Genomic DNA, 14,731 nt, shown 5'->3' on the forward strand with positions numbered 1-14,731 from the left:
TATGGCAGTTCTATTTCCAGTTTTTTAAGAAATCTCCACACTGTTCTCCATAGCGGCTGTACTAGTTTGCATTCCCACCAACAGTGTAAGAGGGTTCCCTTTTCTCCACACCCTCTCCAGCATTTATTGCTTGTAGACTTTTGGATAGCAGCCATCCTGACTGGCGTGTAATGATACCTCATTGTGGTTTTCATTTGCATTTCTCTGATAATGAGTGATGTTGAGCACCTTTTCATGTGTTTGTTAGCCATCTGTATGTCTTCTTTGGAGAAATGTCTGTTTAGTTCTTTGGCCCATTTTTTGATTGGGTCATTTATTTTTCTGGAATTGAGGTGCAGGAGTTGCTTGTATATTTTGGAGATTAATCCTTTGTCTGTTTCTTCATTTGCTATTATTTTCTCCCAATCTGAGGGCTGTCTTTTCACCTTACTTATAGTTTCCTTTGTTGTGCAAAAGCTTTTAAGTTTCATTAGGTCCCATTTGTTTAGTTTTGCTTTTATTTCCAATATTCTTGGAGTTGGGTCATAGAGGATCTTGCTGTGGTTTATGTCGGAGAGTGTTTTGCCTATGTTCTCCTCTAGGAGTTTTATGGTTTCTGGTCTTACATTTAGATCTTTAATCCATTTTGAGTTTATTTTTGTTATGGTGTTATAAAGTGTTCTAGTTTCATTCTTTTACAAGTGGTTGACCAGCTTTCCCAGCACCACTTGTTAAAGAGGTTGTCTTTTTTCCATTGTATATCCTTGCCTCCTTTGTCAAAGATAAGGTGTCCATAAGCTCGTGGATTTATCTCTGGGCTTTCTATTCTGTTCCATTGATCTATATTTCTGTCTTTGTGCCAGTACCATACTGTCTTGATGACTGTGGCTTTGTAGTAGAGCCTGAAGTCAGGCAGCTTGATTCCTCCAGTTCCATTCTTCTTTCTCAAGATTACTTTGGCTATTCGAGGTTTTTTGTATTTCCATACAAATTGTGAAATTATTTGTTCTAGTTCTGTGAAAAATACTGTCAGTAGCTTGATAGGGATTGCATTGAATCTGTAGATTGCTTTGGGTAGAATAGCCATTTTGACAATATTGATTCTTCCAATCCATGAGCATGGTATGTTTCTCCATCTGTTTGTGTCCTCTTTGATTTCTTTCATCAGTGTTTTATAGTTTTCTATGTATAGGTCTTTTGTTTCTTTAGGTAGATATACTCCTAAGTATTTTATTCTTTTTGTTGCAATGGTGAATGGTATTGTTTCCTTAATTTCTCTTTCTGTTTTTTCATTGTTAGTATATAGGAATGCAAGGGATTTTTGCGTGTTAATTTTACGATCCCTGTTTTTTAATTGAAGTATAGTTGATTTACAGTGTCTCAGGTGTACAGAAACATGACTCAGATTTTTTTTGACTCTGAAATTATATTCTTTTCCATTATAGTTATTACAAGATATTGACTATAGTTCCCTGTGCTATACAGTTGGACCTTGTTGTTTATGTATTTTATATATAGGAGTGTGTAGCTGTTAATACCAATTTTTTCCCCTACCTTTCCCTTTTGGTAACTGTAAGGTTGTTTTCTATGCCTTTAAGTCTATTTCTGTTTTATAAATAAGTTATTTTTTTCTCTTTGTTAAATATTCCACATATAAGTGATATCATATGATATTTGTCTTTTGCTTGTTGTTTGACTTAATATGATAATCTCTGGGTCTATCTATGTTACTGCAAATGACATCATTTCATTCTTTTTCATGTCTGAGTAATATCCCTAAACATATTATATGAGATATATACATAGAGAGAGAGAGAGAGCTTTCCTGGTGACTCAGTAGAAAATCTTCCTGTGATGCAGGAGACTTGGGTTCAGATCTCTGGGTCAGAAAGAACACCTGGAAAAGGGAATGGCTACCACTCTAGTATTCTTGCCTGGAGAATTCCATGTACAGAGGAGCCTGGCAGGCTCTAGTCCATGGGGATCACAAAGAGTCAGACACGACTGAGCAACTGACACTTTCACTCATACATACAATCTTCGCTATCCATTCCTAAGTTGACAGATATTTAGGTTGCTTCCATGTCTTGGCTATTGTAAACAGTGTTGCTGTGAACATAAGGGTGCAAGAAATTCCACTAAAGATTTGGTCCCTAAGTCACATTTCTCTCTTTAGCAAGAACTGCAAGTTCCACCGTAGTGAAGTTTCTCTCTTTGCCACTTCACAATTTCACTACATATAGTATTACTGAAATTCCTAGAAAAACAGGTCAAATAAACATTTTTCAAAAATCTCTTCATAACCTGCCTAAAATCGTGAATTTATTTAAAATGCACAAGTTTAAATATGGCTACTCATTAGAAACACATCTGGAGCTTTGGAGGGAAAAATAGCAATATATCTGGGCATTTGTATTTTTCAAAAATTTCAAGATAATGTTTAAAAACAACTAGGCTATATGATGATTTTTTACTTTTATCTAGTTTGTTTCACTTTTTCATTTCATATTCAGTGCTCCCATTTAATTTAGTTTATGTTTTCCAATTTCTCTGTCCCTCATGTGCTTTCTCAAGTCTTTACCAAGCATAGTAGAAAAGCTTTTGTATAAAATATATATATATATATATATGTGTGTGTGTGTGTGTAGTATGTATAGTACATATATTTTAGAAAACTTATGAAATTTTGCCTAGTCAAATAATTTATGACATTTTGGTTCTACTTGTTTGACTTGGTATGAGTTGAATGCTAGATTTTTACCTTTATTCACTCAAAAATTTTATATAGTTACATGTATTTAGCATCTCGTATTACTGCTAAAAGTCTAGGAAGCTTATCATCTGAGTGATTAAAAAAAAATTGAATGAGGCTTTAAACTTCTAATCCAATACAGTATTATTAACTGAAGTACAGATTTTGTTCAAATCTCACAAAATGTTATGCTAGTGTCCTTTACTTATTTCCATACCTTATTCAAGACTCCACTGCAGTTGTACTTATTTGCATTTAGCAGCTTCAGCTGCATGAAATCACCTGGTAAATTCTTTTTTCAGTTTTATTCTACTACAGATATTTTCTAATTTTCCTTGTTATGGCTTCTTAGATATACCCCTCATTTAAAAGTAGACATTTAATTTCCAAATACATGGAATTTTTTAAAGTATCTTTGATATTTATTTCTTATTTACATACTTTCTTCTCTGCAATCACCCTTTCCAGTCTTCTAACTTTATTGAGACTTTCAATAGCTAAGTCAAAGATCTCTCTTGGTACATGTCACATAGCACTTGAAAATATGTGGGTTATTTTCAAGTATCTTTTGATATCAATCTCTAACATAATTCCATAGTCATAAGGGAACAGACTGTATGATTTCTATACCTTTAGACATGAAATTTCTGTACCTGGTCTTATGTCTCTGGATTTGTCCCGGTGTTTTCTAGTTTATAGTCTATGGGAACTTGAATAGAATTTGTATCCTACTATTGTGTGAAAATTATATAAATCTTATGTTGCATTGGTTCATAATGCTCTTCAGGTCTACTATATTCTTCTACTTCTCTGTACATTTGTTCTATTAATTTCTGTGGGTTTGATATTGAAACTCCAACTAAAAATCTTAATTTATCTGCTTAAAACAATTATAATATGTAGTGGAACTATGTGTAACTTTGTTTTGTTTTTTCCAAGTCTCCTGTAAATGTGTTATCATATTTTCATAATTTTAAAAAATAAAATAAAGATAAAAAATAAAATGCACAACTTTAATAATTATCATCTCATTAAGAGGCAACAATTTTTTCAGGCTTGAATACTCTGGCAGTTTATAGATAGACCCTAAACTTGCTACAATAATGACAGCATTAGCATCTGACTCACAGAATGACTTTTGAGAAATAAAAGAGCTTGTCCATATAAAGTACTTAAACAATGTCAGGTATGTAATAAGTGCTCTTTAAATATTTTCTATAATCGTTGTAACAATTATAATAATAGTTAATGATATTTCATTTGATAGCTAGTGTTTTATTTAAAGTCATTTTCTCTCAGAGTCTTTTTTAAAAATTAATTTATTTACTTTTGGCTGTGCTGAGTCTTAGTTGCTGCATGGACTTTTCTCTAGTTGCAATGAGCGGGACCTACTCTCTAATTGCAGTGTGTAGGCTTCTTACTGCAGTGGCTTCTCATTGTGGCTCATGGACTCTAGAATTTGAGGGCTTCAGTGGATCTTCCTGGATCAGGGATTGAACACATGTCTCCTGCATTGGCAGGTGGTTTCTTTGCCACTGAGCCACCAGGGAAGCCCTCATAGCTATTATTTTTAAAAGAGGGAATACAGACTACTATAGTATGGTGGTTTAGTTGCTAAGTCATGTCCGACTCTTGTGACCCCATGGACTATAGCCTGCCAGGCTCCTCTGTCCATGGGATTCTCCAGGCGAGAACATTGGAGTGGGTTGCTATTTCCTTCTCCAGAGGATCTTCCTGACCCGGAAATTGAACCTAGGTCTCCTGCATTGCAGGCACATTCTTTACTGACTGAGCTATGAGGGAAGCCCCCATTTAGAGTATGACAGCACTAAAAAGCTTAAATTAAAAAAAAATATTCTGTGATTTCTCAATTATTCATCAAAAATAGTGAATTATTCAGGAAGTATTTACATTTTTCTTAGGAAAATATTCTTGCAAATGAATTAACTTGCTCTTTCCATCATGAAACTCAGCATGTTTGATAAACCCTTTTAATGATTGTCTTCTTCAGGGGTTCATAAACATTATATAGTGCAGGGCAATAAAATGTATCTAATAATTACCTGTTGATTAAGTGAAGTTTTACTGAAGTGATGTAGTGAAGTTTTACTGAAAGTAGTAGTAAAATGTTTTCTTTAAGTGAATTAAGCCTAGTACATCATCTGAAACAGGACACAATCATGCTGATGACCATATGGGCTTCCCTGGTGGCTCAGACGGTAACAAATCTGCAGAAATGGTAAAGAAATGCAGAAGATCTGGGTTCAATCCCTGGGGGGGAAGATTCCCTGGAGAAGGAAATGGCAACCCACTCCAGTATTCTTGCCTGGAAGAATTCCATAGACAAGAATTCCATTGTAGCCTAGCCATCTACAATCCATCAGTTGCAACAAGTTGGACTTGACTGAGCAACTAACAACATTCACTTATACAATCTTTGGAGTAAGTACCGAGGTTAGAAATGCAGATATTATTAAGATATCTGCCAGCCAGAGAAGGCCTGCATCTTTGATTGAAACTCCATTCAGAGACTGCAGTGTGCCGGCTGTGCACCAGTTCCGGGGTGGAGAGGGCAGCTTTAGTCCAAGAGGCCTGCCAGGTAGAGCCTATCTAGTGTCCCATGGTCAGGACTGAAAAATCATACATAGGTTTTTGATCAGGAACTCAAGTCTTCACCAACAGTGCTATATTTGAATTTCTACACCCTTCATAACTAATGATGCTGATTGCTTCTTTATTAACTTCTTGGTAAATGTGCAACTCTCTTTTTGGAGTTTTTATTGTTTTGCTGATTTTATTTGCTCATTATTGATTTATGGAAAGTCTTCATGTATTCCTTCATGGGACTTCCCTGATAACTCAGCTGGTAAAGAATCCTCCTGCAATACAGGGAACCCTGGTTCGATTCCTAGTTTGGGAAGATCCACTAAAGAGGCGAAAAAGCTACCCACTCCAGTATTCTGGCCTGGAGAACTCCGTGGACAGTCAACGGGGTCTCAAAGAGTCAGACAGGACTGAGCAACTTTCACTTTAGTTTCCCTTGTTGTTCTGACAGTAAAGAATCTGCCTACAGTACAGGAGACCTGGGTTTTATCCCTGTGTTGGGAAGATTCCCTGGAGAAGGAAATGGCAACCTACCCCAGTATTCTTGCCTGGAAAATTCCATGGACAGAAAAGCCTGGCAAGCTATAATCCATGGGGTGGCAAAGCATCAGACATGACTGAGCTACTCTCATACATTCATTCGTGTTTTCTGGAAACAAGTCTTTTGCCAAACGTGTATGTATAACCCTTCATTTCCCCCACTCTGTGACTTCCTGTTAATTTTCATACCTATGTCTGTTGGTTAATTTTTTTTTAATTAAAGATCTTTATTTTCAATGCTAATTTGGTCCTCTCTAGGAAATCTTTACTATGCCAAGATTGTAAAGATATTATAACATATAGTCTTGTAGAAGATGTGTAGTTTTAGCTTTCAGACTGGGGTCATATATCAATCTCAGTTTTTGTGTGGTGTGAGATAGTGGTTCATTTTCTTCACATATGAATAGCTCAGTGTACCAGAACAATTTGCCAAAGACTATATTTTGCCATTAATTGACTTTGGTACATTTTAAAAATTAATTTGCCATATAAATGTATGTCTGTTTCTGGACACTTAATTTAGTTCAGTTGATCTAGTTACCTGTCTCTGTGTCAATACCACAATATGTCTTGATTATGAAAAAAGCACTGTGATTTCTCAACATGTTTAAATTATATCTTCAGAATTATTTTGGCTATTTTAGACCTGAGTTTCTACATGAATTTTAGAATCATTTTATCAATTTTAAAAAACATTTTTTTTTCAGAAATTTTTTAGAATTTGTTAATTCTAATAATAATTTCTGGGATAATTGATATAACAGTATTGCATCTTTGAATTCATAAACATTGTGTGTGTTAGTAGCTCAGTCATGTCTAACTGAGAGCCCATAGACTGTAGACCACCAGTCTCCTCTATCCATGGCATTCTCCAGGCAAGAACACTGGTGTGGGTTGCCATTCCCTTCTCCAGGGGATCTTCCCAAGCCAGAAATTGAACCCAGGTCTCCTGCATTGCAGGCAGATTTTATACCAGTTGAGCCACCAGGGAAGCATTGTATAAACATAGTATAAATCTCAATTTAAGTCTTCTCTGACTTCTATCACCAGAGTTCTTATTTAGAGATCTTATATATATTTTGTTACATTAACCCATACATGTTTTATATTCTTTAGTGCTTTTGTAAAAGATATATTTGTTTTAGTTTTATTTTCTGTTTGTTGATAGTATACAGAAACACAGTTTAACTTTAAATAGTGATATTATAACAAGTGAACTTATCAAATTAATTCTAATAGTTTTGTATACGTTTAAGCTTTTATATGTAGAACCTTATCTTCTATGACTAAAGCTGCTTTATCCCTTCGTCAGTAAAATGTGTACATTTTATTTCATTTTTGTCTTTGTTCAACTTGCTAGGATCTCAAGTATAGTAGAGAATAAGAAAGGTTAAAAGTACAAATGCTTGCCTTATTTTTAGCCTTATGGGTAAAGCATTCATGTTTTCATCAAAAAGAGCATAAAGCATGTTGTTGCTGCTAATGCTAAGTCACTTCAGTCACGTCCGACTCTGTGCGACCCCATAGACGGCAGCCCACCAGGCTGCCCCGTCCCTGGGATTCTCCAGGCAAGAACACTGGAGTGGGTTGCCATTTCCTTCTCCAATGCATGAAAGTGAAAAGTGAAAGTGAAGTCTCTCAGTTGTGTCCGACTCCTCGCGACTGCATGGACTGCAGCCTACCAGGCTCCTTCGGGTCCATGGGATTCTCCAGGCAAGAGTACTGGAGCAGGTTGCCATTGCCTTCTCCAAAAGCACGTTGTTAACTATAGAGTTTATATAAATGATATTTGTGGGTTAAAAAGTTTCATTCCACTCAGTTCACTTCAAACTCATTCATACCTATTTTATTTTGGTCATTACATTTATAAAGCCAATCAAATATTAAAGAGGAGCACACAGAATAAAATAGAAATGCAAGGGGTGAAGGTGAAAATACTATATAGATGGTAAAACTAAAGGATACCTACCATAGAAGGTGGAGTCTTCCCTTAAGTGTGTCTGTATTTTTGATATGGAAAACAAATCACTGTCATAAAACTGGCTGCTAGCATCTCTCTAACTAGGGTCTGATACCGTATTTTAGAATCAAGTGGCTACTTACATTCTTTGCTCAGTCACATTTTTTAATAAGCCAAATTGAATACCTAGAGCTATTATGGTAAATAAATGCAAAAAACAATCTGTAGAAATCCTCAATTCATCCACTGGCACATAGCAACTTTTACTATTTTTGTTGGCTCTAGTGGTATTATTTCAGATGATGAAGTCATAATTATGATTATCATGAAGACAATGGTGATGGCAAATGGTAATGATTATTAAAACAGTATATAGTTGAGTTTAATGCCCATGGTAGACTAGTAAAAGAAAAACCACTGAATCTAATAGAAGGAATAAATATCTGCCTAAAAGTAAAATACATGGCCCTGGTGGAAAAGTAGCACCGCAACACAATCTACCTTCCATTCAAAGTGTCTCAAGGTAAAAATAACCGGCGTTTTAAGACATCAACATAAAACTTTTGAGTCTATAATGAAAACTACTTGAGCAGTTCCTGTGATTTTTCCTCTATAGAGATTATGTAAATTACCACCTCTATCAATCTTGTGTTTTTGATTGTATCGTTTTCATTTATTCCTTGCCTCATTCTAAATACATGATTTATTACACAATAGTCCTAATAGAAATGATTTCGACCAAGAGAGTAAGAAAGCAACAGTAAGACTGAGTAAGGCCTGTACATGCTGTGTGCGCACTGAGGTTCTGCATTTTTGACAGAAGAACTCCACAGCTATACAGCAGCTAAGAGTCATGCAATTCAGTGAATTCACAAGATAAAACGTAAACCTTTTTTTTTTTTTTTTTTTTTTAGAAAAACATTGTGAAACCTAGTAACATCTAACAGAGAAAATAGTAATGGAAAATGGGCAGATATTGGAAATGTTCTTACATTACAGAAACCATGGCAGCACGTGATGGAGTCTCTGTCAGATGCTCTCATCACACCAAAACACAGCCGAGGGGAAGCCTTCCCTCTGTAGTGCCCAGTGTGGTGACATTCAGCTATGGGATTCTGATTTTATAAAAGTTAAGCATGCTTGGACATCTTCTTATGCCTTTAAAATGTTCCTTGTACAGTCTCTATTGGTTTGTGGTTTAGTCGCTAAGTCGTGTCCGACTCTTGCGACCCCGTAGACTGTAGCCTGCCAGGCTTCTCAGTCCATGGGGTTCTCCAGGCAAGAATACTGGAATGGGTTGCCAGTTTCTTCTCCAGAGGATCTTCCTGACCCAGGGATCGAACCCAGGTCTCCCGCATTGCAGGCCAATTCTTTTCCAGCTGAGCTATCAGGGAAGTTCTGCTGCTGCTGCTACTGCTGCTAAGTCGCTTCAGTCGTGTCCAACTCTGTGAGACCCGATAGACGGCAGCCCACCAGGCTCCACCATCCCTGGGATTCTCCAGGAAAGAACACTGGAGTGGGCTGCCATTTCCTTCTCCCCAGGGAAGCCCTAACATTCTCTATTAACAAGTCAGTACAGTTTAAATATGTGTATGTGTAGGTTGTTCTCAAACAGTGTTGTTGTTTTTCAGTTGCCAAGTCTGTTTGACTCTGTGACCCCATGGACTGCAGCATGCCAGGCTTCCCTGTCCCTTACCATCTCCAAGTTTGCCCAAGTTCCTGTCCATTGAGTCAGTGATGCCATCCAACCATCTCATCCTCTGTCTCTTTCTTCTCCTTCTGCCTTCACTCTTTCCCAGCATCAATGTCTTTTCCAATGAGTCAGTTGTTTGCATCAGGTGGGTAAAGTATTGGAGTTTTGACATCAGTCATTTCAATGAGTCCTCAGGGTTGATTTACTTTAAGATTGACTGGTTTCATATATTTACTGTTCAAGGGACTCTCAAGAGTTTTCTCTAGCACCACAGTTCGAAAGCATCAATTCTTCTGTACTTTGCCTTCTCCATGGTCCAGCTCACACATTCATACATGATTACCAGACAGGCCATAGCCTTGACTATATGGACCTTTGCTGGCAAAGTGATGTCTTTGCTTTGTAACACATTGTCTAGGTTTGTCGTAGCTTTCCTGCCAAGAGGCAGTCGTCTTCTAATTTTATGGCTGCAATCTCCATCCTCAGTGATTTTAGAGCCTAAGAAGAGGAAAGCTGTCACTGCTTCCACCTTTCCCCCTTGTTTGCCATGAAACGATGGGACCGGATGCCATGATCTTAGTTTCTTTTTTTTTTCCAATGTTGAGTTTTAAGCCAGTTTTCTCAAAGTCTAGCTTCTTTTTTATTAAAGGTGTTTTCCCTTCTCTTCATAAAATTCGGAATGATTTATGCTTCTTGACAAATACAAATCATTATTTACACAACTGCAATACTTTTTTCCCCTTTGAGGAATTAACATAGGGACAATAGTTGTTTATCCTGTCTGTGACAAAATCCAACACAGTTGCATGTGATTTGGGGAAAAAAAAAAAAATGGCATTGAACTTTTGAACTGATTTCATTGTAGGAAAGTTGACACCAAAATTTGTTCTGGAAAAATATTTAATTGAAAGAAATATTCAATGGAAATATTTCAGATGTGTAGGTATGCAGTGATGAATAATGGGGCTACTTAATCTATGTTATTAGTATGTAGTCTGTAAATCAATAATTAGTGTGATTGATGAGAAAACCACTAAAAATTCTTCCTAGAAAATATTTTCCAGGATATCTTTTCTCTTTGGTATGTGAATTAATAATGTATTCTTCTTTTATGCAGACTTTAACAATTTAACTGTCCATTTCTCTTTCTTGAAGGACTCTTGACTGATAGCTATTTATTATAGTAACCTTGATTACTCAGCAGTGCTGAACTTGCAAAATATAAACAAACTCTAAATCTCCTTTCAAATTTGGATATATCATTGCCTTCTAAATTCAGTTTGTCTAGTATGTATTTATACTACACTGCATACTGACATTTCAAACTCTTTATCAGGTAAAGGCTGAAAGTAAAACTCAGAGGCTCTCTTTGTTTTATGCATAAAGTAATAACATCAGTGGCAACAATAGAGTGATTACTAGAGACAGTATTAACTAAAAACTGTTTGGCTTTAAATATTGGATAGGGTGCATAGCAGGCACAAAATCCCTCCTTAACTTCTATTTTAATATTGATGTTTACACTGCATATGGAGAGTGTGTATGGAATATTTTCAGAAGCACCTTTAAAAGAAGAGAGAGCAAATTTGTATTTTGGCAGCACATATTTCACCATTTCCTTTGTCAAAAAGACAAGTTACTTTCAAAGTCACACTTCACAACAACCAAGTTAAAATTAATTTTTTTTTCAGAAATGGCAATTAAGCAACTGTACAATTATTTCTTACAAGAGAGAACAATACATCCTGAAAAGAATTTCTCCTACAAAGATTCAAACTGTATGATTATTAATGTTTATAAATTCATATATATTTTTATATAATTTTACATTTATATACATTTTTATAATAATGCTTATATTTGCATTATGCAACAAATTTTAAAGTAGTATCATACATATTCTATACTTTTCCATGCTTCCACATTTCACCTGATAGAACGACCAGGCTTCCATGAATTTGCACACTTCTGTGTGCAAGTGACATGATGATTTAGCCAAATTCTACTTAGAGGTCCTATCAGAGAGCAGCAGGTGAGATAGCAGAAACAGAAAGATAAAGAAGGAATTAGGGCTGTGTCAGTGAGTGACCCATGACATGCTCAGTGGAGGGCCTGGAGAATCACTGGTGCTGCCTCCCTGCCCTGTCAGGTTTAACTCACTAAAGCCTAGCCACTGCTTACTGTGGGTGGAGGTGAGAAGACAAAAGTCTTCTGTGAATATTCAAGCTGTGCATGAACATGGCGTAGTGTACTACCATCCTCACAAGAGCCTGATGGCTTGCTTCCAGGGCCAGCATGGTGCTGACACCAGAGGAAGTACAGGGAACCCGTACAGGAACTCAGAATATTCAAGAAGCATCAGCTCAGTTAGAAGACTTTCACTTGTGAAAATACTGAATGCATGGGGATGCTGAGAATCAGTTAACTCTAATCTCTGTTCATTATGATGGAGAGTTTTTCCTTGTTGAAGAAAAGATTGTGTACTTTCTGTGTGGCATAACAGAAGTGGAGATCCCTAAATATCCAGAAACAGAGGAAACTGCTTGATAAACTGGGATTTGGTTAGAGGCAGATGGAACTAAGCTCACAAATCTTCAGAAATCAACTTTCAGGGACTTCCATTAAAAAAAAAATGACTTAAGAAATGGTTGAAGCTACAAATCAAGTCAGTCAGTCATTTCGGTGTTCAGTTGTGTCTGACTCTGTGACCCCATGGACAGCAGCACACCAGGCTTCCCTGCCCATTACCAACTCCCGGAGCTTGCTCAAGCTCATGTCCATCGAGTCGGTGATGCCATCCAACCATCTCAGCCTCTGTCGTCCCCTTCTCCTCCTGCCTTCAATCTTTCCCAGCATCAGGGTTTTTTCCAATGGAGTCAGTTCTTCTCATCAGGTGCCAAAGTATTGGAGCTTCAGCTTCAGCATCAGCCTTCCAATGCATATTCAGGACTGATTTTCTTTAGGATGGACTGGTTTGATCTCCTTGCAGTCCAAGGGACTCTCAAGAGTCTTCTCCAACACTACAGTTCAAACTTATCTATTCTTTGGCTCTCAGCTTTCTTTATAGTCCAACTCTCACATCCATACGTAACTACTGGAAAAACCATAGCTTTGACTTGATGGACCTTTTTTGACAAAGTAATACCTCTGCTTTTTAATATGCTGTCTAGGTTGGTCATAGCTTTTCTTACAGGGAGTAAGAATCTTTTAATTTTATGGCTGCAGTCACCATCTGCAGTGATTCTAGAGCCCAAGAAAATCAAGTAGAACAGTGTAAGGATCAATTTGCAGCAGATGGGTGCAACTGTGTGGCCATTGATAGCAAGTAGAGAAAATTATTTGTTTCGTTATAATGTTTCAGTATAATCCCATCAAAAACATTAGCAATCTTAGGAAGGGCTGTCCCTGAAATGTGAGTCAATTAAGATAGGTGAGGGGAAAGACCAGCTTTGGAGACTCCTTTGAAAGAATATATGAAGGGGGTTCTAGTTGAAGCCTGTGCCATTGCTTCTCCTAGGGAACCAGAATGAGAAGGGCATTTTAAAGTTGATGTTGGGGCCTCCAAGCTAAAGAAACAGAGCTGTTGTAGACTGCTCTGCTTCTCACCTGGATAAACCCCATGCTGTAAGATGTTGATTTAAAACCCTAATTATGGAAATTGCCTTAAATTTTGATGACTTTTAATCTGTATGAATAATAGACAGAAGTTGCAAGTGTGCAAGACTAAGACAAAAAAAAACTTCGAGATTTACGGAGAACAGGTCAAAAGTTGCCACCACAAAATTTTATTAACTTTGAATTAAGTTCCTTGCAAAGCTTGCTTATACCAACAGCTGTAACAAAATGCACTGTAATCATTTCTGTACTTAACTTGTTATGGACCAAAAATGAAGGAATGCTCTCTGAAATGGCGGTGGCTGCAGCCACTCACGTGATTATGGTGATTGAACCAATCATTCAGGATGCCAACTGGCTCTTCCCTGTAAAGGTGAGATGTAATATATCAGAGCATTGTGCACTTCTGCACATGAATTCCATTGCTCATCCCACACTGGACATGACTAACTCAGGGGCCCTGGACAAGTGGCCTGCTGATATAATGGTGATGGAGGGAGGCTTGACTAAGAAGGGGAACTTAAATGTAAAGCTTATGGTTTGCTAGGGTAGCAGTCTAAAGAAAGCATATAACCACTGCTTTCCAGCTGCCTCTCCCATTAGCAGATCATATCACCTTGGTTTCAGTGGGCCAAGCTCCCTCCCACAACTCTACTTCTGAAGCAGTGAAATGAATAGGACTACCTCTGCTCTATGGACACACTGGAGCAGGGGCTGAGCCCAGATAAAGCAGTCCTCTGAAACCTGAGCACTTATTTCCATAGCCATTTCCTCACCAGGGAGGAACTGGAGTCAGATAACTGTTAGGCAAAACCAAGCTTAGGTAGCTGCCAAGTCCCATCAGCTTTGGCCCAGCTCACAACCCCTCTGATCTTAGCACTCATACTTTGCTCTGAGCTGTTAAAAATCTTAAATCTTACTTCAGTATCCCTAAATTCAGGAAGGCTACCTTCTGGGTGTCCTGATGACCAGAGTTGTCCAAGAATATCTCAGCATCCACTTAGTCTCTCACCAGATGCTCCTTGCACTCAGCGTACAGGTCAGGATCTAGGCATGCCCTCCACTGCCTTCTGGCGCTCTGGGCTCTGGAGGTATTCCCATGGCCTGTCCTATACAAGCTCACAGACGCCCACTGACATAGCTCCAACCCAGGTCACTCAAGTTGGATGACCAGAGCCCTTCAACCCCATGGCATTGCCCCGTGAATATGGACTTAACAGTCATCTCACATCTTACATCTCTCCAGAGTCCAGCACCCTTGGTACTCCACCCAAAGAGGGCAGCCTGGACTGTTAGCTTCTTAGATTCAAGCTGTGAGTTAACCTTGAGTCTGTGCAATTATATAGCAGAATTTTACTGAGGCCAAGACAAATACTAAAGCCATGATACTGACCCAGTGTTCCCCAACCCCTTATTCTCCTGATGTCATCCTTCTGAGGATGGCAACCTCATAAACACAGCACTAACAGTTCCTAAAATAGTAATGGATATACAATCTGCCTTTAGTAATAACTGAACTTAATAATGTTTTTTGACAATTCTAGGCTTTCAAAACCGCTTGGCAGCATATTTCCTGAAATGCACTCAT

The 14,731-nt window shown here is 37.7% G+C and overlaps 1 pseudogene; it reads left to right on the plus strand.

The window, feature by feature from the left end:
- LOC122706426 overlaps window positions 1–13,690 on the plus strand; it is a 62,688-nt pseudogene extending 48,998 nt beyond the window's left edge.
- Window positions 13,691–14,731: the final 1,041 nt, after the last annotated feature.

This window comes from Cervus elaphus, chromosome 13 (assembly GCF_910594005.1).
Source record: "Cervus elaphus chromosome 13, mCerEla1.1, whole genome shotgun sequence".
Lineage (NCBI taxonomy): Eukaryota > Metazoa > Chordata > Mammalia > Artiodactyla > Cervidae > Cervus > Cervus elaphus.